The sequence below is a fragment of the Aedes aegypti genome, chromosome 2, assembly GCF_002204515.2.
Source record: "Aedes aegypti strain LVP_AGWG chromosome 2, AaegL5.0 Primary Assembly, whole genome shotgun sequence".
In the NCBI taxonomy this organism is placed as follows: Eukaryota; Metazoa; Arthropoda; class Insecta; order Diptera; family Culicidae; genus Aedes; species Aedes aegypti.
The window spans coordinates 130,283,766-130,310,315 of NC_035108.1; the positions used below are offsets into that span (position 1 = coordinate 130,283,766).

Sequence of the window (26,550 nt, forward strand, 5' to 3'; positions counted from 1 at the left end):
CATATTTTTGTTGTTAAATACAGGGAAGCACATGACAATGTATTTCAAATTTCCACTACAATTTAATTTCATACACGACCGTTAACTTTTTATTACATTTATTTCAGTTTCCGGTGCATTTTTATTACAAAATAGATGTTCACTCAGGCAAACTACAATATAAACGTATAGCGTTTGGATTTTAAATCCATGGTTCACAAATCCGGACACTCACTTATCACACGAAACAATGTCCTTTTACACTTGTTTTCACAGTTTTAAAGAGTTTCAATCATTTATCTAACATATTTAAACACAAGCTATGATTTGCAACAATTCGCATACAATGTCATTGAAATTAATTATCGTTAACTTGACCGTTCTTTGTTTTGCTGAATGACTTGAACTACGAAAACTGCACTACGATATAATGGTGTCAAACTGATGTTTGATTTTTATATTAATATCAATATCAATTTGTTTGATATTATATGACTATGGCTACTAGATCAAATTGTAGTCAAATCATGAGCAATGTTATAAAGCTCAGATGTGAATTATTAAAACCACATAATTATTTAAATTCACATTGTATTCAGTAGAAGTAACCAGAGTGTCCGGATATTGGTACCGTCCGGATTTTGATTCACCACGGTAGTGAGATTTTCCTCAAACATTGTATTTTTCTTTGCACAGCAACAACAATTGAACTTTGTACGGTGTGGAAATATTTTATAGCTTCAAGATATACAAGATTTTGCTTATGAAATTCAAGTTTGAAGTTGCACTGCCTCTTAGGTATCCGGATTTCGAAGCAAAACGATAGTTTTACGATAGATATATAAGTGAATCTTGGAATTTCCAAGTATCAATTACAGATGGTTTTCAAACCTATTTCATCAAATTTAAAAACACAATAATGCTGCTCGTGGTGCTTACTTGATTATGAAATCTATCACTATCACATGAAAATAATTGGTCCAGAAAAAACAAGGGTATTAACTGACTGTCATAAGAACATATAAGTTGAAGATTCTTTCCTTTTTAAACTATATGTACCATATTTCATCAAACTTCGAGAGTGGTTATAGGCTTCTTAATGATCACGTGCTTTTATCGAAGGATTTCTCGAGATAATTTAACCAACATTTTCTTTAACAATATCGAATATTAGGGATCAAGCGCATACAGCCATAGTAATATCCATTAAATTAAGGGATCCCGTTTCACAACTCAGGGTAGTGAACGGACCAGTCATCTGGTACGCACACTGAGAACTATTCTTGCACCTTCATGAACTGCATCACTTCTCGAAGAGACAAACCATTCGGAAAAATGGCATTCGAGGAAAAGGGTTATTCTGGAAACTGTCATTCGCGGAAAGGACATTCGAGGAAAAGTGGCACAATCGTTTGATAAATAGTAAAGACAAACTGTAGATATTATAAACAACATGTAAAACGGAAAGAGCCTAACACTACTCTTTACTTGATATACATATATTAGTTAAGGTCACAAATCAAACTAAATTTAATTGGTTTCCTACAGGGCGTTAAGTTGCAGCTTATCTACGTGAAATAAGGTATAATCACTTCAAGGCGTTGATACAGATTAAAAAAAAGAGTTGATTTTTATGGGGCGTTACGATTCAATTCATTAATGTGGACTAAGGTTAAATTACTGCACGATATTGATAGAGCTTGGAATTTTAAATTAATGTCATACAGGGCGTTGAAATGTACCTGATCATCATAGAATAAGTCAGTCACTCCAGTCAAATTACTGCAAGGCGTTGATACTGCTAAAAAATTTCAATTGATTTTCAGCAGGGCGTAAATATGCTACAGATCTCACAAAGATCAATATGGAATTCAGTCAAATCACTTCAGACCGTAGATATAGCTTGATCGATTGATGTTATACAAAATGTTAAGATGTTTCTGAACTACGTGAAAGAAGGCCAAATTACTCCAGGGCGTTGCTAAAGCTTAGAATTTTTAATTTATGTCCTATAGGGTGTTGAGATGTACCTGATCTACATAGAATGAGGTCAAAATACTCCAGGGCGTTGATACAGCTTGGAATTTTCAATGGAAACAGAGCATTAAGTTGCACCTGATCTACGTAAGACAACAAGGAAAATAGATATCGAACAGAGCATTAACATAAAGTTGATTTACATGACACGAGTCCAAATTACTTCAGGACGATGATACAGTATGGCATTTTCAATTGATGTCCTACAGGGCGTTAATATGCACCTTATCTAAGATCTACGTGAGACAAGGTCAAATTAATCCAGGGCATCAATACAGATTGGAATGTTCAATCGGTACAGGGCATTGAGGTGCACCTGATCTACGTAAGACAAGGTCAAATTAGTGGAGGGCGTTTATACATTTTGACAATTGTCCCTTAGGGCGTTAAGATGCAACTGATTTACATGGCATGAGTCCAAATTACTCTAGGGCGTTGATAATGCTCGGACCATTCAAGTGATGTGGTGCGTAAAGATGCACTTTGTCTACATAAGGTGAGGTCAAGTTACTCCAAGGCGTTGAAAAAGCTTGAAATTTTAATTGATGTCATACAGGGCGTTAGGATAGACGGCTCTATATGGGACAAATTACTCCAGGGCGTTGATACTGCTTGGAGTTTTCGATTTTGATATATGTGGAATAAGGTCAAATTATTCTAAGGCGTTGATAATGCCTGGAATTTCCATTCGATGTGGTGAAAATACTCTAGGGCGTTGATACAGCTCGTAAATTTCGATTGATTTTCTATAGGGCGGTGATCAGCCCTGTCGTCGTAAAATTTGAGCTTCTTAGTCATCCCCATTTGAGGAGGGCGTTGCTATAGCCCAGAGGGCGATTGAACTCCCAGGCATTAAAGAGGGAGTCGCACAAGAAAATTGTATCAAATTAAAATATTTTCCAAAATCATGAGAACTGATATGCATTTGCACGTGTTAAGTTTGTGTTCAATGCTCATTCTAATTAAAATGTGAAACGGAGAAATACCTATAAATTAAAAAATAAATATATATGGATAATGTTGAGCCCTCTAGATACATCGAATTTTTCTTTTTGTTTCTTTATTAAGGTGAATTTTAGCACATTGACGTATGGCTAGTTCTTCATCTGAGATACATAGAAATCCAAAAATCCAATTGTTTGAAAATACATCGAGAATGATCAAAATTCACACAGATTATCAAAATGGAGAGTATTTGCTTTAACTCAATGTTTGTTTCATTTCAAAATGATAAGTATCATCATACTCATACTTTTGCTTAAAATCAAGATAGCGGCATAATACAATATGGCCACTAGATTTTTTACCCAAAATTTAATCCTATTTTACAGTTTACTCGAGGAAAGAACCTGCGATTAAATACTTATTACTTTGTTGTACGAAATATGTTGCTTTCACAAATTTAGAAAATCGTTCATTTCAAACGGCTAAAACCATTGCTCACCTAGTTTTTGCAGCTGTTCTTATTCAGTTTTTTCTTAGGGAAGTTTCCAATGCTTTTTCCAATACCTAATACATGCACTGTCAGACTTTCGTAGACCATCCCCCTCCCTCAAATGATGGATGTCATTTTTGGGTGACCCCTTAGTTAGCTTTTTGATGGCGACCGCAAAATTAAAAATGAATGGTGCACTAATGGTGAAATTCAAGATTTTTCTGATAAAATTCAAGATGATCAAATTTAAAATGACCAAATTTATTGCATATGAAAACTACATACTTTCTCAGTTTGATTTGTGTTTAAGGATATATGAAAAGAAAGATACGTAAAGAAATACCTGAAATGTATCAAAAAATGAGCTTCTCTTCAAACTGCTAGCTAGCGTAAGAGTGATCCACTAATATGCCTGCTTCCCCCTGAAGAGATTTTCGAACAAACAATTTCGCCAGAGATGTCATTGATTGAAATAAATACGCCTCAAAATGCGGCTTATGTGGAATTGCCGAACAGATTTGCCTGCAGTTCTTATGGAAAAGGCTGCCGAAGAAAACGAGGATGCCGACAATAGTAACAACAACATGAGATATTTGAAGTATTGTAAAACGTTTCTAAAAAGTTTTCAACAAGCCTGCCGGTGAGCTCCAAGACAGCGCATAAATGTAACAAACATTTAGTTTGTCTGCGTATGTCCGAGAAAATTACAAATGAATCGTGGCATCGGCTTTAACTCCTGAAAATACGTAAATTCCTTTATATTATTTTATGTTAAAGATAGAATCGAAAATATAAGTTCACGAACAAATGCTCAAGGTTTCTTAAAGCAGGGCATCTAGAAAGTTTGAACCTTATTTTTGGATTAAACCAGAAGTTCGAACTTCAGCCAAATATATCGCTTAATTTTAAAATAAAATGTCGCTCTTGAAGTGATATCAAAGTGTAAAAAATTTGACAATTGCCCTGGATTTCAAAATATTATTAGATTTTAGGATTTTGGAATTGATAATTATTCATTAATATGCAGCTGATCTACGTATGATAAGGTCACATTACTCCAGGTCTTTGATACGGTTTGAAATTTTCAAATGATATAGAGTGTTAATACGCAAATCATCTACATAAGACAATGTCAGATCACTCAAAAACGCATTAGCGTTTTAGAAGCTTGTATTTTACAATTGATATCCTTCAGGGCGTTAAGATGCACCTAATCTTCATGAAATAAGGTCAAAATTCTCCAGGGCGTCGATACAGCATTGAATTTTTAATTGGGTTATGGCGTTAAGGCGCACTTTATATACATAGGATATGCTCAATTTTTTCGTAGGTACCGCTTAGAATTTGCAATTGATCTTAAACAGGGCGTTAAGATGCAACTAATCCAAATAACACAAGGTCAAATAATTTCAGTGTGTGAAGCAGCATGGAAATTTCGATTGATTTTCGAAAGGGGTTTCAAGATCCTCCAGATCTTGCAAATATATAGGTGAAATAGAGTCAAATTACTCCAGGGCGTTGATATAGGTTACCAATTTTAATTGATGTAGGATCAATTTTAATTTGATACAGGACGTTTAAATACACCTGATCTATTTGGAATACTGTCAAATTTCTCCTGGGTGTTGATACATCCTATAATTTACAATTGACGTTCTACAGGGCGTTAAGATGAACCTAATCTACAAAGGATAAGAACAAATTACTCCAGGACGTTGATACAGCAATGAATTTATTAAATGATGCCCTACAGGGCGTTAAGATACAGCTCATCTATTTGAGGCAAAATCAAATTACTCCAGAGCGTTGTTACAGCTTGACAATCTCGATTGAAGTTATACAGGGCTATGAGGTGCGCATGATCTACATAGGATAAAGTCAAATAACCGTAGGGGTTTAATAAAGCAAGAAAAATTCGATTGATTTGCTATATGAGGTAAAGATGCTTCAGATCTCGCCAAGGGCGGTCATATGCACTTGATCTACATGTTAAAAGGTCAAATTATTCCAGGGTGTCGATCCAGCTTAGAGTTTACAATTAATGTCCTACAGGCGTTAAGTTGTATCTGATATACATGGAATAAGCTCAAATCACTGAAAGGTGTATCAACGCCCTGGAGCACGTAGGTTTCGATTGATTTCCTACAGAGTGTTCAGATGCTCTAGAGCTCGCAAAGATCTGTGTGGAATAAAGCCAATTTTTTCCAGGGCGTTGATAAAGCTAGGAATTTTCAATTGATGTTCTATAGAGCGTCAAGATGCACATAATCTACATGGAATAAGGTCAAATTACTCCAGGACGTTAACACAGCATGAACATTTCGATTGATTTTCTTCAGGGCGTTGAGATGTTCCAGATCTCGCAAAGATCTATGTGGAATAAAGTCAAGCTACTCCAGGGCGTAGACACAGATGGATCGATTTATGTCATACAGGGAGTTAAGATGCATCTGAACTACGTGAAACAATATCAAATTAGTGCACAACGCTGAAAAAACTCGGAATTTTCAATTGATATCCTACAGAGCGTTGAGATGAACCTGATCTACATAAGGCAAAGTCAAAACAAGTCATAAAGATGCTCCCGATCTTGCAAAGATCTGTGTGGAATAACGTCAAACTATTCCAGGGCGTTGATACAGCTTGATCGATTGATGTCATACAGTGCGTAGAGTTGCACCTGATCTACATAGATCAGTAGTAAAGTAAAAATACTCCAGGGCGTTAATACAACTAGGAATTGATGTCTTCAGACCACTAAGATGTACTCGATCTATTTAGAATAAAGTCAAACTACTCCAGGGCGTTAATATAGCTTGTAATATTTCTATGATATCCTACAGGGCGTTAAATACAACTGATCTAATTAAGACAAAGTCAAATCACTCCAGGGCGTTGATATAGCTTGACAATTTCGATTGATGTTACACAGGGCGTTTAGTTGCACCTGATCTACATGCAACAAAGTTAAATTAATTGAGGTCGATGATACAGCTTGAAAACTGATTTCCCAAAGGGCGTTAAGAAAAAAAAATCTGAGAAAAGCTTCTTAGTCGTCGACTAAGCGCGACTAAGCAGGACGACAGGGCTGGCCACACCCCATGACACGATGCGCTCAAGTGCCTGACGACACTAACCGCACGGCCACAAGGCCCACAACGGTTACTAAAGGACACTAAAGGAGAGGAGTTCAAATTACCTGCTACGATATCGGCAAAGGATTTTCCTTGGGTAGATCCATTCGAAATTAAAAAAATTCGAATGGCTATCCAGCGGAATAAAATTGATTTGTGAATGAGCATGATTATAATCCACATTATGAGGCAATCGTTAACCGAAAAAATAAGCATTATTCGAGACTCTACCAGGGAATTCCAGAAACGACCGTTATGGTAACGGTCATTACCATTCATCTGCCTCGCGCGAGCCTCGATGACTTGCCTACGCGAAGGGCAAGCCCGAAAGTTAGACTTATGATTGACCGCGCAATTTGCGCATATGAACTTGTCAATATCTGGATAGCGTAAAAAGAGCCTCCGCAAATAATGAATTTAGCATCCATGCGGCAATGTTTTGTTCCATGACCCCACTTTTGGCACCGACGGCACTGAGTGGGGTTCTGGTGAATTCCTCCAGGTTTCTGGAAACGTTTCCATGTCACACAGACATTGAACATAAGTCCAGATTTTTCTAAAGCTTCTATATTATTTAGATCTTTTCTGTTAAAGTGAACTTAATAATATTCTTGAGGAAGCCCTTTCCGAACAATGCCAGATTGCGTTCTGTTTTTTATAATGATTACTTGGACTGGGGAAAATCCAAGTAAATCAATTATTCCCTTTTTGATCTCTTCAGGTGACTTATAGTCACTTGAGGGATCTTTCAAGACGGCTTTGAATAAACGTTCAGTTTTGTCGTCATAAGTAAAAAATGTGTGCTATTTCTCTTCAAGATGTTTGAGAAGATGTTTGCAATCTTTAAGAGTTTCCGGCAAAACGCGACAGTCTCTTTTCTTTGCGATTTGGAAGGAGACCTTGATTTCCCTAATGGATCAATTATCAACATTATCCAGTTCACCCTTGGAAGAAAGTTCGCATTCCGACCTTTCTTCCATTCTTGCCACATTAAGTGACAGCTTTAAACCTCACTTTTTTGGAAGGAAGTTGTGAATTCAGAGCTTCGCCCTTATTTTGTTTGTAGTTGCAACTATGTTTAGTGAATAAACAAAAGAAGACGTGACCTTTCAAGAGGTTTTTCTTAAAATGGTGTCCAAAAAGGATTACCACCACTAGCTTTCACTAACGGGTCCAACGTAAAATCGTAGGCGCGGGTTCAAACAAGGATTGTAAAGGGATCAAATAGCAGAAAAATTGTACTAAAAAGTACTGTTTTTTAGCACTGAGAAGTATTTTTAACTGCTACAGGTAGTTCTTAATAACTTCCAAGAGCAGAGAGATTTGTACGCACAGCACGAAGGCAATCAGGCGCATTGATTTGATTCAGTGATACACCGGAATAACTCCGAAGCGGAGAACATCTTCATAAATGTCAATGCTTCTCAATAAACTAGACATCCAATGACAGTTAATGGTTATTATCTTGAAATCTGTTTTACATACTTACACCGTTTCGCTTCTGTCCCCTCATGGATTTACTATTGATCGCACTCTTGGAGAAACACTGTCCGCAGGCATTCCTACGCCACAGTGTCAGCATAGCTCGAGCTCCAATACTAACCTTTCCGCGCACACCCTAAAGCGGACAGTCGCAATCTCGTCGTATTATTTCTTTGTTGTAACTCATCGTCGGCCGTTTAGTTCGCGTTTGACAGTGAGACAGTGTAGTTGCGCGAAGTTTCCGAGAGTACGATATCTAATTCCACAGAGTAGCAATCGTTCGTGTTTGTTCTGTTCTCTGTTTTGGTCGGTTATTTTTTGTATTTAGTCTCTACAGGTGAGTTGGATGTCTCTTTCCCGCCAATGAGCGGGCAAAGGGGGCTCTAAGTCTCGGAACGATGGATCTATATGGAAAGATGACTCAGAAAAGTCTCGACACGGCGAGCAGCTCAAGGAATGAAGTGATGTTTTTTTTTTGAGTGCGGTAGTGTGATTTGCAGTTTCTTGCTGGAGGAAAAGTGTCCACAGGCCGTTGCATCGGGAACGGGTTTTTCTGATTTTCCTCTGCCTGGGAGACCACTTTTTTCGACGATTGTATTCACAATGACATCGGACCCGGTCGGAAAGTATTATGCGAAATGAGGAAAACTTTAATCTTTCCGACCATTTGTGTGCCAGGTGTGTTTTTCACTCTCTCTGTGTGTGACATCAGCAGCAACGTAGATCGACGTGATTTTTTTAAATCGCGATTAGTGGATGTGCGGGGGTGGAAAAGCAAGGTGATTGTGGAAATGAATTTCTGTTCTGCGAATTGAAGAATAACAAACGAATGGTTACATATTTATGCAAATCAGTGCTCGCGAACGAATGCCAACGATGACGACGGCGAACGACATTTGAAGAGATTTGGGCGTGATGTCAAGCTACGAGCCGCGAATGCCTCTGAGAAGGCGAGCCAATAAATAACGAAAATATCGCGCAGTTTGTTCTTGAAACACCACCCATGCTCGCATAGTTCGCTTAATTCGTCGAGCTGTGATAGTGTAGCTAGTGTACGTTTGGTCTCATTCTATAAGGGGAAGTGCCATTGAGGAAAATATGTTTTGTTCGTGACTGGGCAATTCGAAGCTGCTCAGGTGGGAGCAATCGATTCAAGTGCAAAAACAGTTAAGGTGTACAGCAAGAGAGCTGCAACTGCACGACAGTGTTGAATCTGTGCTGGGCGTAAGTACGATCCGGGCAGCAAAAAGCGACCTGACAGATCAATGAACATTAATTTGCTTTTTTTCTGGTTTTCCTATCGGTGTCATTTCATAAGTTTAGGATCAAGTTATGGCGTAGCGGGGTATACTGGTGACAAAAAGTAGGAAAAGAGTTTATGTAAACGTGAATGCGAAAATTACGCAACAGTTCATAGGCCTGATGAAGAAAGAAACGAAAATCTCGTATCTAAAATTGAATGCATGGGCAAAAATCATTGATAATAACATGAAGTATTTTATGTAATATCGTATGCAAATTATATTCAGATGAAAACATGTTTATATGACTTCTAAAACAGGCTTTTTTATCGTTTTGCTCGATGAGCCGGCTGCTAATGATTTTACCAAGAAAGAGGCAGATTCTATTACCGTGCACCCCCGCTAATCATGCAAACCATCGGGGTTCATTTTTAATTTGAACTTCTAGTCACCCTACGAACAACAGAAAATCGTATTTCTGGTTACCTTTTTGGCTGTTTTGTTTTGATTCTGCTTTCGGTTCCACAGCGTTCCATTCCACTTTACTCCGTTCCATGAGCTGAATGACGTTGGAACCATTTTTAATCTGAACGATGTGTAAATTAGCGGGGTACAAATTAAAAAGTGTTCAGATTAAATGTGGTCAAACCAACGGGGGTACCAGGTATTGGCAATAGGGGTTTTTAACAGCTACTGAGCGCATATTTTGTCACAAGATGCGTCGTATTGAAGTGCTTCTTAAATCAAAGTTTTACACAATTCGACCGAGAAAAACTCCTCATGCCAAAGTGAATTATGAAAGTGCCCAAGTAACTCTTCACCCTATGTACAGCATAACAGTATATATAATACCGTATCATTTTACTAACATCAGTCTTATCACAAATATGGGTACAATTAAATTATTCAAACGTAATAAAAGCCGATCTTTATAAAATAAATAAGTAGAGAGAGGTGGGGCAAAAGTCAACCTTAGAGGAATAAACAATATTTATTGATATACCCAAAATAAAAGCAGTTTTTTGCAGAACTAAGAAAAAAGGTGAATTTTTGGTAACTTCTTTCGCACGATCAGTTTTTGTTTTGCCAAAATTGAAAGTTACTTGTTGATTTTAGGCTATTTTCAATTATTTCCGTGAGATAAAATAATGGGTCGAACTTTTGCCCTGCTGATTCGAACATAGCCCCTCTAAGGGCCAAAAATTGTTTCCAAGCAAACTGATACACTTCAAAGCATCCTTCCTTATGATAGACCTCAAAACGCCTTTACTTAAAAATTGAATGAGGTTTTAATTGTTTTAGGTATAAAAACAAAAAATAGCCATAATTTTCCAAATCTCAATATATTACTGTAATATTTGAAGTGCAAGTCCCTTAATTGGAAAGCATTCGAAGTTCCATGATATTTATAATATTTGTTTTAAAACGGGGTACAAACCTTAAAGGAAACATTTTTTCGCGAACTTGTGCCCATTTTAATCTTTGCAAAAGATAAATCTGCCAGAAAAAAATGTGCACATATTAGAACGTTAGAACGACGTTACAATTCGGCCATCATTGACCGCTGAGGTAAAAGGTATCGATGTGCGACAAATTTCGTCAATTTGTTAACAACGGATTTGTAATCATTTGCCTTGAGTGATAGTTTCACATTTTGAAAGAAGTGTTGTTGAAAATCCTGTGTAATAGAATGTGATCGGGTCTAAAATCAAAACGTTACTGAAAATTACATTGGCTGATTTTAATTTATTTTTTGTTGAGGTGAATCTGAATGTCAGGTGTAACCTGAAGCACTTATCAAAACAGTAACTCACAATCCACTAGGAATCGAAATTGTTTTTTATGTACATCCATGAACTACTTTTCTACGATGTTATGAAAATACAAGATCCGAGAAATGCTTTTGATTGAAGTAATAAAAGATTTAACAAAAACTTTGTAATAGCTTAACCCTTTGGGGCCTGATTTTTTCCAATAACTATTATACAGTTTTTTGAACGCCAATAGTTTTGGCGCTCAAAATGCTAAACATAACAAGAAATGATGTCAAATATTTTTTGGGAGGTGCTAGGTCTTCCAAACTGCTCTTGAGTTCATAACTTGAAGTCTATGCTTGTAATAACAACCTTGTTCATCATACAAGGTGATAAACTGTAATCTACCGTATATTCTGAACCTTCCGAGTGTTCAGCAAATATTATCAGATCATTTCGAATGTTCTAGATTATCTAACTAATAATCTATTTAGTGGTAATAAATTAATAACCACGAAACGAAGCACTTCCGAAACATGGTGTATTCGACAAAGTTTCCAGTCATAATTAGCGACATCTATTGGGAAGCATCCATAAATTATGTCACGTAAAAATATACCATTTTCAACCCCCCTGCTTTTCACCTTTTGTTTGAGAACAATTTGTGAAAACGTCAGTAGAGTCTAAATGCGTAAACGAGTAGAAACACGTTTTGAATATATGTGTTTGTCGACGAATCTTCTTCTTTTTTCTTGGCATATCGTTCCCACTGGGAGGAAGCTGGCTTCTCAGCTTAGTGTTAGTTTAGCACTTCCACATTTATTACCTGAGATCTTTCTCAGCTAATGACCTTTTTGCATGGATACATCGTGTGGCAGGCATGCGCCCATGCTCTGTGCCCAAGGAAGTCAAGACTCTTTCCTTTACGAAAAGATCCGGTAATCGTCATACAAATCTCGAACTCTACTTCTTTTTTGCAATCATGCAACACGACTATCCGTGAAGAGGCGTCACTACTGTACTGTCACAGACAAACAGACGTAACACTCTTGAGAAGCTCATGGTACATGCGTTTAACGATGAATTTGAATCCTTATAAACGAATCATTCTATTGATATTTACTCCTCTTTATTGATGTTAATCAAACCCTAGCAGCAAACCATGCGACCAGAGCCGACCCCCAGGTTCACAGATTTCGATTGGTTATGTAAGCGAAAACAACTGCTGTTACGGACTAGGCTACGACTGTAGATTTCAGGGACTGCTGCAGGGCATTGCGGATGACCCTGAGTATCTCAAAAGTATTTAGCAATACCATTTGATCACACGGAAAGTTCAGTGAACCTGGTAGATTCTTCTTCTTCTTCTTCTTGGCGTAACGTACCCACTGGGACAAAGCCTGCTCCTCAGCTTAGTGTTCTTTGAGTACTTCCACAGTGTGGCAGGCACGAAAATAAAGGGTGTCCACGATGAAATTGCCACACACAAAATTGATTCGCAAAATTCGAGTTTTCATCCGATTTTCAGGGATTGAGAAATAATTATTAAACTTCATTTTACCATTTTTCTCGTATTTTATTAACAGTCCATACGGAAATGCCCGCACCTTGCCCTTAACCCCGGCCATGAGATTCTGCACAACCTGTGAATCAACCGTTTTTTGCATGTGAACCCATACTTTCTTCAGTTCCTCGACTGTCTTCACTACCTTAGGTCGTTTACACACTTAATTTCCGAAATCGACTTCGGTAAAACGGATTGCTGAGAATCCAACAGCCAAATCTCGGTAAAATATTTGCTGAATCTTGGCAAAATTTTTGCCGAAATCTCGGTAAAAAATTTGGTTTTTGGTAAAAAGTTTACCGAGATTCGGCAATTTTTTTTTACCGAAATCAAAGCTGTTGGATTATCGGCAATCCGTTTGCTGAGGTCGGCAAAAAAATTTAAGTGTGTAAGAAGGAGCTGCTTCATAATCGCCCAGTACTTCTCGATGGAGTGGAGCTGCGGAATGTTGGAAGGGTTGAACATTTTCGGCACGAAATTGACCTTATTATCCGCATACCACTTCAGCACGTCCTTGGAGTAGTGGCATGAGGCCAAATCCGGCCAGAAGATTGTTGGGACGTTGTGGGCCTTCAGGAGAGGGAGCAGCCGCTTCTGGAGGCACTCTTTCATGTACACTTGTCCGTTCATCGTGTCCTAGGTCACGAAAGGTGCACTCCGCTTCAGGCACGTGCAGATGGCTTGTCAAACCAGGAATTTCCTCGCAAATTTGGACCTCTTCTGAGTGCGGACATGTTCGGGAACGCTGAACTTATCCTTGGCCGTGAAAAACAGGTTGCCGGGGATCTGTTTGAAGTCGGCCTTCACATATGTTTCGTTGTCCATGAAAGTATGGGTTTACATGCAAAAAACGATTGATTCACAGGTTGTGCAGAATCTTATGGCCGGGGTTGAGGCCAAGGTGCGGGCATTTACGTATGGACTGTAAATAAAATACGAGTAAAATGGTAAAATGAAGTTTAATAGTTATTTCTCAATCCCTGAAGTTTTGATGACAATCGGATGAAAACTCGAATTTTGCGAATCAATTTTGTGTGTGGCAATTTCATCGTGGACACCCTTTATTCTATGCCCAAGGCAGTCAAGAATATTTTCATTACGAAAAGATAATTCTACGGAAGATGTGTATTTTCTACAGAAAGCTACGGAAATTCTCATTATTCTATGGTAATTTACGGATTTTTCCAACGGAAATCTACGGAATTGCAATGCCGGGGATCTCTCCCCCCGCTTATCACTTTTCGTCTACGGAATGATTTCCAAAGAAATCTGGCATCGCTGATTATTTCTAGCGCAAGCAACTACTGCTGTAAATTTCGAGAATTGAGCTTCGGGATAGTCTGAACGTCGTAGAATATCCCAGGACATGAAAAGGCATGTGAAACAGCGTTTTTTTGACATAATAGTGATGTATTACCAAGTACGAACATCAATTGTATTTACAAAAGGCATTTTAAGCTACTTTTATGCTAATTATTCTATTTGTCAGACTTCTGCATGCTCAGGATGTTCTAGGTTGCCAAGTAGGACATTAAGGCATACACCAAAAATTTTTCTCTGACAGGGAAGTATATTTGCAAGGACTTTTCCGAAGACAGTACATTTTATTCATTGGTTCTTTTTATACAGCCATTTTCCGACTGCGGTCTTAAATGACCGTACCGGTTCCAAAGGGAAAACTTTGATCATTTTAGCCAGAAAAGTTACTGAAACAAGGGTAGACCTGAAGTTCTGAACTCCAAGGTAATTTGGAGGGCCTGGAATATCCCAAACGTTCCTTGAAAGAGCTTATTGATCCATGAGATGGTTTGGTGAGCATGTTAGATTATATAACTTCACTCAGTTTAGTGAGATAAATTACTGAAACAAATGTAAACCTGAAGTTACGAACACTAGGGTAATTTGGAGGGCCTAGAATACCCCAAACGTTCCTTGAATTAGCCTATTGATCCGTGACAAGGTTCAGTAAACTTGGTAAGTTATATATCTTTACTCAGTTTAGCAAGAAAAAATACTGGAATAAGTGTAGACCTGAAGTTCTGAACTCCAGGGTAATTTGGAGCACCTATAATATCCCAAAAGTTCCTTGAAACAGCCTATTGATGCATGAGAAGGTTTAGTGAACAGGAAAGATTTTATAAATTCACTCAGTTTAGCGAGATAAATTTCTGGAATAAGTGTAGCCCTGAAGTTCTGAACTCCAGGGTAATTTGGAGGGCCCGGAATACTCCAAACGTTCTTTAAAACATCCTATTGATACGTGCGAAAGTTCAGTGAACATGGTAGATTATATAACTTCACCCAGTTTAGCAAGAAATACTACTGTAATAAATGTAGACATGAAATTCAGATTTCCAGGGTAATTTGGAGGGCCTGGAATACCTCAAACGTTTCTTGAAGTAGTCTTTTGATCCGTGACAAGGTTCAGTAAACATTGTAGATTATATAGCTTCACTCAGTTTAGCGAGAATAACTACTGTAACAAGTGTAGACCTGAAGTTCTGAACTCCAGGGTAATTTGGAGGGCCTGGAATATTCCAAACGTTCCTTGAAATAGCTCTTGAGATTCTCAGAGGTTGAATTTGTAATGTTATTGTTTTTAACCCAAACAATTACTGTTACGGTTGTAGATTTCAAAGAGTGTGCTTCAGGACAGTTTGGACGTCCTAGAACATCCCAGGACATATCAAAGCAAGTGAAATAGTGTTTTTGTTAAAAGAGTAATTCTGTATTATCTAGCCTGAACATCATTTATGTTCACAAACAGCATTTCACGCTTCGTATGTACTTATAATTCAATTTTCCAAACTTCAGGATGTTCTAGGTTGTCAATTAGGTCATAAAGGCATATACTTCATATTTTTCTCTGATAAAAGAATATATTTGGGACAACTTTGCCGAAGACAGTATATACATTTGTTCATTGGTTCTTTTTTTACAGCCTTTTTTGTACTGTGGTCATATATGACCGTGCCGGCCCGAAAGGGTTAAGCTACAAAGTTAAACATTATATTTTGAACAAAATACAGTTATCTCTCCCTTACTCGATATTCGGTATCTCGATATCGAGTTAGAGAACCATAGTAAAAGTTGGTTTTCATGGCAAACTCGATGGTCCCTTGGATAGCAATTGCACTGATTTTGTGTTCTGTAACTCGATACCTCCCTAACTCGATGGTCCCTTCAATATCGAGTAAGGGAGAGTTAACTGTAATTCGATACGCTAGTGATTTTTTTTCATTTATGGTGTAATTGGTTGAAGTACCAATCCCATTAAGCTCAGCAAAGAACAAAAATAAACAGCGTTGTTTACGCATACTAAAGACACTATATTTGTATAAAACAGAACGAAGCCATGAGTTTATTTTTTCGAATGGTTTGATAACCAATAAGGTGTGACTTATTTTCCGGACGTTCTCAAAACTTAAAATTTGTGTGCTTTTCTGAATTCAAATCACATAAACAAAGACCCTTCAAAAATGTTAAGATTCAGAGGTGGCGCAAGTGACCTCAAGGAGAATTTTCAAGTTGTAAAATTTTAAATCTACGAAACTTTGTTATTTTCAAATTAATTTTTAATCTTTAATCACTCTATTCAAAGTTAAATTTATGAAAAATATGTAGGATACCAAAATTGTCAATATTGATAACAAGTCTTAGTTGAAAGCAGTTTTCTCCCAACTTTTCCTTATTTCAATAAAAACTTCATGAATATTCAACCGATTCCAAATATTTTTAAATGCATTCAAAGATAATTTGGTTGTCTTCAAAAAATGCTAGTTACACATTACATTATGCTAATAACAACATAGTTGTTTAACAAAAATTGTCCAAAACCTGAATTTTTAACGAAAAAGACCAATTTTTTTTTTGCTGGTTAAGCCTTAATACAACATTTGAAACTGATTAATCTTATTTGAAATACCTTTCAAAAGATCTTAGCAACAATTCTGAGCACTATTCATTTCGTAGTTATACCAACATGCTATATGACTTTCAATTTAATGGTAGACAATAAATTGCGACTTAAATAAATAATGAACTAAAACATTGAAAGTAATTTGTCTGTTTCTGTTTTAATTTAAAATAATGATTTCGAGTAGTAATTGTTGATTAAACGATTGTACCCCGTTTGGCATAAAGTCGTTTGGCATAAGGTCGTTTGGCATAAAGTCGTTTGGCATAAAGTCGTTTGGCATAAAGTCGTTTGGCATAAAGTCATTTGGCATAATGGTCGTTTGGCATGATAGCCGTTTGGCATGATAGCCGTTTGGCATAATGGTCATTTGGCGTAATGGTCGTTTGGCATAATGATTGAATTAAAATAAATATCGACATTTTTTAAGCTTTTATCCAGATCAACACCACCGAGCCCATAGCAAAAAAAAAATGGTAGGTTCTAAACAAGCGTGGTGTTCGTTCAGAGATTTTCCAAGCTAAGAATTTTAAATATTGTTGTGACATTAGAGAGCATTTCTAAATAAAACTCGTGACGGGTCTCTACATCTCAGAACATAGAGTATCTTTGAGCTTGTTTCGATGTACATATTTGAAAACAGTAAATTGGCAAAGAAAGTTCGCAGTTATTCATCAAAGGAACGCTCATAGAATATTTCGCTACAGATCAAGCTCTGTCCCAGTTTGGACGTAACACACGATAAAAATAACTTGATAATTTTTTCTTTTGCAGTATATCAAACGCTTCAATCCAAAGATCTATCAATGCGACTTAATGCAAAAATAGCCTATTTACGAGAGCTGATTATTTTACGTTTAAATGTTTAAGCTCTAACGCAAAACTGTCCACAGCATAGCTCAAATGAACAACACATCTTAAAAAAAACATTTGTGGCAAAACTTTCCAACGGTTCAATATAAATTCTTATTTTATACATCAAAAACATCGTCTATTATCGAAAGAAGGGAAAATTTGTGATTGAAATAATAATTTTTCCAGCATATCTCGAAGGGAGATCATGCGTTTTCCCAAAAAAAGTATATGTTGAATATTGGCTTGTTCTAAAGTAATTACCATTCGAACAACACATCTAGCAAGAATTGATAAAACAGCAAAATATAAAAATGGTTAACATTTAGCATTACTAAATAATAAAATTTAAAACAGAAAGAACAGCCTTTTTTTGAAAGAAGGCAAAATTTATAATCAAACCATTAGAGGAATAGACGCCAAAAATTATTGCGGCATAAAAAAACGAAAAGACATAAAAAAGTGCGTTCAGAATCATCGAAGTGATTGTGCTACTTTTCCCCGAATGACTGGTTTCCCCGAAAAGTTGTGACAAGAAAGAACGATAAACAGTCAAAAGAAGGAAGTATTCTGTCATTCTCGGCTATACACATTTTGGCAAAAATGCTGAGGACGGTAAAACTCGAAAGAATCGCCAATTCAATAAAGAAGGGTGCATATTAGACAGCCAGTTCGTTCACCACCTTGAAATGTATAAAGTTACGACAATTATGAGTGCTAAAAACATTTCGGGGAAGTGGGCTAGTCGGGAAACGGGATATTCGGGGAACTGGCATTCAGAAAAAAGTAGCACAACCCATTGAAGTAACTGCAGTAATTGATTTTTCTTTTCGCTGATAATTTGAGCTGATCAATGTTATCAATCAGTTGGAAACAAAAAAAAATACTTAAAAAATATAGCTCGAAAGAACAGCCTATGCATTAAGGGAGATTTTTTTTTTGAAATTTTAAATCAACAGCTCTCATACCTATTATTATGGTTACATCATATTTAGAAAAAAAAAAATAGAACAATCAAAAGAAGGGTAAATTTGTGCTAAATATATAAAAATCTCCAGTGCAAAAATTTGTTCCAATAGTCAAACTCAAAAGAAGAAATAATATTTTAAAGAAAGGTAATTTTTGGATAAATAATAAAATGCAATTAGCAAGAACTTTCCTAATATACTTAAACTTATTCAAGAGCGAATGATTGATGAATAAAGTATTATTTTGTATTCATTGACTCTAAAACAAGCCTGATGTCATCAGAAAGATTCATTAGAAACGTAAAAACGAAAAATTGAGAAATTCTTGGTTTCAGACTCATTATGCCTACGACTATTATGCCAAACGACCATTATGCCAAACGACTTTATGCCAAATGACCTACCACCGATTAAACCCAACGAAATTAGCTTTAAAAGCAAATAAGAAGATTCGAATTGGTTGAGTATTCATTTGGTTATGGTCAAACAAAGCTGAATATTTTAGTAAAATGAGGAAAAAATGTAAAAAACTACATTTTACTTTGTCCTTCAAAGTCTTAAAAATAAATTTAAGGATCTACAAGCTTAAGTTGTGAAAAGAAAAATGATGAAAATGGCAAAATTGGTTTGAAAATAACAAAGTTATAGAGACTTCACTGAAGCTAATATTTTATGACTTTGAATACACCTCATCGCTTGCAACACACATTGGGGCAGATGCTGTTTCCGACGGCCAAAACCAGAGTACTAGAGGTTACTAGAGCATAGTTTCCCGAACTGTGGGTCGCGACCCCCTGGGGTGTCGTGAGTTAATCTTTGGTGGGTCGCGAAAAAAAAAACATTAAAACGCATATATTTTAGCTTTTTGATTGTCTCTTTGAATTTTGAAAACCGATTGAAATAATTTATTACTCTTTCATTTATTGCCTTGACTTCTTCTTTCTGGCGTTACGTCCCAACTGGGACAAAGCCGGCTTCTCAGATTAGTGTTCTTATAAGCACTTCCACAGTTATTAACTGAAAGTTTTCTTTGCCGATTGACCTTTTTTGCATGCGTATATCGTGTGGCAGGTACGAAGATACTCTATGCCCTGGGATTCAAGAAAATTTCCTTTACGAAAAGATCATCGACCAGCGGGATTCGAACCCACGACCCTCAGCATGGTCATGCTGAATAGCTGCGCGTTTATCGCTACGGCTATCTGGGTCCCCTTATTGACTTGAACAAACTGCAGAAATAATCGATTGTCGTCTCTCGCTGAACTTCACTCAAGCAACAGGAATTTTAGATTTTTTTTGAGTATAAGCCCTCTATTTATTTGTTGGTGGTCTAACAACTACCGCTTATGCTTCGTAAGCAAAAGGTCACAGGTTCAATCCCAGGCCCAGCTTCTATCTTCCACTCCTAATCTATCACAGTTGATCTATTACAGTTCAAAGCATTAACTAGAACCACAGACGGACAAAACAACCGTTACGCTTCCTACGCTTCCATTCTTCCATAATTATAGCGCGCCTTTCCTTAGGACTGATACATAGCCAGTCTGTTAACCAAACAGCAAGCCTCTCTGCTATAAAATTATAGCAGCCCTTCAGCTTCCCACATAATTTTTTCGTCGATGTAGGGGTATATCCGGTCTACTTTGGGAGCCATCATCAATTCCTCCCCCTTGCCCTCATTTGTCTGCTTTCTGACGTGGCAGGCGTCATTATTTCCTAAAAATAGAGGATCACAAGCACTCATACACTGAGGCCACTGAGAGTGTCTATTAGTCACAAGCAATCATCTGTTTGATTCATTGTGTAAGTTCAGCTGAACTGGCGGTACTGGAAGCGCAATCACGGGCGGTCAATCAAGCTCAAGCCATGAGCGTTCTATTTACTAAATTTTTCAGCTCGACAAATTGAAACAAGAGCTATGGAACCAATTAAAGAATCTTGAATTATTGAAATAGTTGTTAAGTTACATTGAGAGCTGCTAATTTTTAGGTAAAAATTCTTAACATATAAACTTTCTATTGTGACAAATTATTATTTGTCCCGTTATTCCAGTTGATATAATTTGTCTACAAATTTCTATATATCTTTAAAAACCTGGTAAATTTAATAATTTCAATATTGAAAACATCACCTGATTCTGCACATTAAAAATCTCTAGCTCTGATCATTTTCGATTTTTACCATATGATTATGTTTAACAACTGTACAGATTATTCGATGATTTCTTGTCGATCTTTCAACTGTTGTGATTTCGGTGAAATTTCACCATTAATCTACGAAATAATCTACTGTCGTACCGCCACCAAAACAGACGGCGCACTCGCAACGTGACGTAGAACCTTAGATTTTTATTAAGAAATACGGTGCAAACAAACAAAATATTTTTTTTTTAGAAATTCATAAGTTGTTTATTTATCTAAGTCTGGTTATACTATAGATTGAAATCAAATAGAATGATAAACCTCTCATTTTAAATCACATATTGATATAACTTATAACCAGTGGTGGAAAGAATCATGCCGTTTACGCAAAATGAACCAATATTAAGCAGGATCCACGCTCACACGCTCACGAACCAACTGCGACCGATTTGGTCACAGATTTTTGCATCGGAGAACCAGAACAAAACAAATGTAAAAAGAGCGTGATTGCTGGATGAGCAGAGTCTGCTCACAGCCGTTCCTTTTTCCGTTCCTAGCTATTTATGTGAATAATTGGATGGATTATGATTATAATAGATAGATTACAAACTAATGTACGACAGTATTGAGAAAATTGACCGATATGTGGTGTTATTGTAGAAATATCACAGGGAATCGGACGCGTGATTGCATGTCAAAATGAAATGATGCGATGCCCTTTACAGTATATGTGTTCGGGCGATCGCGAGCAAAGAAAGCAAGAACGCAATCGCACAAAATGAACCACCGATGCGGTAGCATTTTTCTGGTGTGCATGAACAGACTCTGTTCACCGTTTTACAGCACTGCTTATAACCAGTTCAAAAAATTCAACGCGGCATTCTTCCTAAGCGACAATAAAATTAATGTTTTTGACTAGTTGTCGACAGAAAATTATCTACCGTCCCATGGATGGACACTTTTTTCGTATTGTTTTTACTAAAAGTATCACTAAATCTGAAAATTTGCCAGTTTATGATGTAAATTTATTTTGTTATTGGTAAGTTTTGAAACAATAATAACACATTCGAGGATGCACTGTGCTGCCGTTCTACGTAAATTTGTCCCGCGGTCCATAAAATTTACATACCACATGGGAAAAGTGAAAGTAAAGGGCAGTGTGGTCTTGAAAACTCTACTCGTTTCAGATCATTTTCAATTCACAACTTTTTCCATCAACAAATGGATTCTTACGGGGTTTTTACGGTACTTAAAAAACAAATGCTACAACAAACTAGAATTATTTTTTTCGGATTTTTTTTACTGATAATGCTATTGAAGTAAAAATAAATATTTGATTGCCGGGTTCTCGACCAATTTATAATAATCACTTATTTTGATAACGTTAAAAAACGACTACAGTAAGTACACTCTCAATCATTACTCGAACTACTTAAGCAATTCTTCCAGAAACTAATTTAACCATAATTAAAGATAGACAGGCACACAAAGAAAGTCTTTTAGTTATCAACAATGGTAGAAAATGCTTGTATTTTTAGAATTATTTTTTAAATATCTCCTGTAGTGGCTCATCATGAAATTCGAATCGGAATTTTCACAGAATTTGCACAGATGTTCAACAAGAATTTTAAAGAAACTTTCGCTGAATTCTCACAAGCATTACTTGTAAAACTATTGCCTGTAATTTTTTTTCAGCCATTTTTGACAAAAATCTCTCAAACGGTTCCTGAGTTGAGGATTTTTTCCAAGGCTTATTTAATGAAATCTTCCAAGATGTTTTTAAACTGTATACTGTAAGGGACCGAAATCCGTACAGGCTCTTAATCCATACACATCATACAAAAAGTAGGCGTTTTGTATGAAGTGGATGGATTTAAAATCATTTCTTAGGTGTACGGATTTCTATTGCGCACGGTACAGGATTCTGAGAAATGATTATATCAGCAAGAAATCACTTCAATATTTTAATTTCAGAGATAAGTACGCAACTTTTGCGGATGATACTATACAGTTAATACAGTAATTCCATGAAAAACCGATCTAGTGAGTCACCGAATTCCGTGTAAATTTAATATTTTGTTCCTTATTCGAAATTTCAAGATTTTAAGGAAATTTTAATATTTTATCATGCAATTTTTTTTCAGAGTTTTATATTTTTCTGAAAAGTTGAAATCTTAAGCTTTCATTCCATAAAAAAATAGATTGGAAATCGGTTGAGCTGTTCAAAAGTAATGATTTTTCAAAAATAAAAGTCTAATGCGATAAGACCTACTGTGTGTGCAGACTGATGACTTATTTTTAATTTTCAAAATAAACTATATCTCAAAAACTAAAAAACATACATCACTGAAAATTTGACAGTAAACGTAAAATTTTCTGAACTTCAGAACAGCAATAGCCTCTTTCGTCTTGAGCCCTTGAAATCACAAGAAAACGTTTATTTTTGATTTATTTTTTCATGTTAAAACCAATTTTTGTGAAATTTTATATTTTTCATAAAAAAGTCAAAATCTTTAGCTTTCAATTTGTCGAAGACAATTTAAAATCGGTCAAGCGGCTCAAATGTTATGAATTAAAAAAAATGGCAAAGTCGCGATTTTTTGGTTACCCAATTTTGGAAATGGTCACCCTAATCAAAAAATCCAAAAACACGAGTATTCTTATTTCGGATAAGGAACAAAATATCAAATTTTCACGGAATTCGGTGACCCACTTGATCGTTTTTTCATGTAATGGCTAATATAATAAAACAAATTCAATTCAATTACCTGTAATAGGCACAATCTGGATATATTTCATTTACATTTGAAATGCGTACAATTTATGTCCTAATAAGTGATTGTTGTGCTAATTAACTCATAGAAATCTCGTTTAGCAGAGCTTCAAGAAAAATCAAACGAAACCGTAAAATCAGCTTTGTTGTTATCATCAACCATAATTATCACAACACGAATGATACAATTCACTGTTCAGCTCTTCAACTCTGATCGCCCTTTGATGTATGGGTGCTGACCGTCACCGATGCATGGACCTAGGCGCCATGAAATACCTTTCCCGTTCTCGTTTCAACAATTGCAGCATCCCACCCCAACGACCAACCAAACATATCTATCCACGCACGATGTTACTAAACTCACACACATTTCGCAGTATCGTTGTTGGTCACCGTTCACTGGGGCCTCACGCTCACGGTCCGTCAATATCGAGTTTGACCGACCGTGCATATATTGACCAAGTTGCTACTTGTGCCGTCCACTGCAGTGTTTCCCAAACTTCTTCAGACTGTCGTTCCCGTGAAGCAATTTTTTTTTGATCACCCCCTGGTATAATATGATTGCTATTTTCATATTTGATACTGTTATGTGCTTACAACTTGCTTACGGCCGATTTCTTCACCCTGGGTAAACATGGTTTACGGCATAAGCGAAGGTGAAGAAATCGGCCCTTAATGTTTTAATATAAGTGAATTGAAAATCAATCATTGTATCTGATCTACTGATTTAATAACTTAGGAAATGTTATAATGCTCTTTTGGATGAATACACTTGCGCCAGTTGCCAAATAAAAAATTGCAAATTCTCTTTAGCAGATCTTTCACCACTCAATTTTTATTTCACATTTTCGCACCTTTTGACATGAAATTCGCTCCCATGGGAGCAAGTTAACCCACTTTGAGAAACGCTGTCTACTACAACAAGCACGTAAACGCGCGCCAACATTGCAAACAGACGGGTTCATCTGTGTAATGTGAGTCGCAGTAACTTTATCTCATCTCTCGCTAATGAATGGCACCATCGCTTTTAAGCTTCTTACAAATTCTTGTGTGGATTGGAATTTGGCTGGTCATCTATCGAATTGGGTCAAATTCGTGGATTGTAACAATCAAAATCCTTCTACGGTCGTCGCCCCATCCGTCTAACCAAGTTTAAGATGATTGCCTCGAAAAGGAAAGTGGTTTCGTTTTCATTGCAACACTTTTTTTCTCATGGTCACCCGGCTTGATGTAGTAGGTATTGCATGGCAGTGGGTTTAAGGTCCGTCACCATTTCGCGCTCCGTTTTAACGACAACTACGGCCGAGTCGATAACGTAATCGCGCTGCCAAAGTTGCGTTCGCGTTCATGTGGCCAAACCAAACCAAAGCCGGGTCGTGATCCGCGGTGTGCCTTAAATCGGTATCAACAAACAGGGCTCAAAATCTTCAAATAGCAATTCCCCCATTTTTTAAAAATAAATGGAGATATTACTACGATACCATATCTTTTGAATGATGGGTGGCTTACTATTCTTAACCTAAAAATCGTGTTCTGAAAAATGTTCAGCTTTTTCATTGGGGATTTGAAGGTAGCTCAAAGACAATGTAGGTTTTTATGGATATTACTATGAAGAAATTTTGACAAATATTCCGAACTCGTTACTACTGAAATGTAGATACCAACTTTTCATCCCATAATGAAAACTCATTCTTCAAGAGTAGTGTTTGATCCTTCGACCTTGACGCTTGCTCCTGCGGGGGCGAGCGATGAGGGCAGGATCAAACATGTCGCGCGTCGGTAGTGAAGCAGTGAAAAAGTGATCGGTTCGTTAGTAGTGTTTGATCCTTCGACCTTGACGCTTGCTCCTGCGGGGGCGAGCGATGAGGGCAGGATCAAACATGTCGCGCGTTGGTTGCTAGGAGTTAAAAAGTGCGCGGTCCGTTAGTAGTGTTTGATCCTTCGACCTTGACGCTTGCTCCTGCGGGGGTGAGTGATGAGGGCAGGATCAAACATGTCGCGCGTTGGTTGCTAGGAGTGAAAAAGTGCGCGGTCCGTTAGTAGTGTTTGATCATTCGACCTTGACGCTTGCTCCTGCGGGGGCGAGCGATGAGGGCAGGATCAAACATGTCGCGCGTTGGTTGCTAGGAGTGAAAAAGTGCGCGGTCCGTTAGTAGTGTTTGATCCTTCGACCTTGACGCTTGCTCCTGCGGGGGTGAGCAATGAGGGCAGGATCAAACATGTCGCGCGTCGGTAGTGAAGCAGTGAAAAAGTGATCGGTTCGTTAGTAGTGTTTGATCCTTCGACCTTGACGCTTGCTCCTGCGGGGGCGAGCGATGAGGGCAGGATCAAACATGTCGCGCGTTGGTTGCTAGGAGTTAAAAAGTGCGCGGTCCGTTAGTAGTGTTTGATCTTTCGACCTTGACGCTTGCTCCTGCGGGGGTGAGCAATGAGGGCAGGATCAAACATGTCGCGCGTCGGTTGCTAGGAGTGAAAAAGTGATTGGTTCGTTAGAAGTGTTTGATCCTTCGACCTTGACGCTTGCTCCTGCGGGGGCGAGCGATGAGGACAGGATCAAATATGTCGCGCGTCGGACGAGTAAAGTGAAAAAGTGCCGCGTTCGATTAGTCCTTATATGTATATATGATTTTTCAACAAACTATGAATGGTTCGTCACTGTGAGTGTCGACATAAACTCTGATTCATGAATTATTAATATTTAACTTTTTTTTCAAAACACCCCTTTCTTTTTACCTTTATTTTTGTAATTAAAAAAAACTTTGAATGGTTCGACACTACAAGTGTAGACTTCCGAAAGGTTTACTTTATTCAACAAACTTTGGATGGTTCGTCACTGTAAGTGTCGGCATAAGAATAGGAGTGTTAGGAATGTAACATTTAGGTATTTGTTCAACAAACTTTGAATGGTTCGTCACCTCAAGTGTCGGCATAATCATGTTTATATCTCACAAATAATTATTTATCATGGTCTAATCGCTTATCAAAGTGAATCCTGTGACCCAACGACCCTCCCCATTAACAAATATCCCTCCCAGTAACCTTTGTGGAGATGCAGAGGCAAACACGGTCTCCAAATAGCAAAGGTTACACACTAACATTCCTTCCCTCAATCCCACCTGACTGCAAGGACGTGGCCGGCGCCGTTATTGACCCTGTATAAATAGAGGCACTGAATTATGCACACTGAAGAAGATTATGGCCAATCCCAGTCAAACTTCTAGTTGATTCTTTGTGCATTTTCACTGACTTCGGTCAATCACGGAATAGCAACCAT

General features: G+C 37.3%; 1 protein-coding gene across 2 annotated transcripts in view; it reads left to right on the plus strand.

Annotated features, from left to right (window-relative positions):
* The first annotated feature begins 8,508 nt into the window (after positions 1-8,508).
* The window catches only part of LOC5564736 (filamin-B), a 179,042-nt gene continuing 161,000 nt past the window's right edge, over positions 8,509-26,550 (plus strand). Inside the window, exon 1 of one of the 2 annotated variants that reach the window (XM_021842366.1) lies at positions 8,509-8,745. The gene's annotated coding sequence lies outside the window, so the exon portion shown is untranslated. Of the gene's footprint in view, positions 8,746-8,871; positions 9,292-26,550 lie in introns of those variants that run through there. The other variant, XM_021842365.1, reaches the window with a different exon arrangement.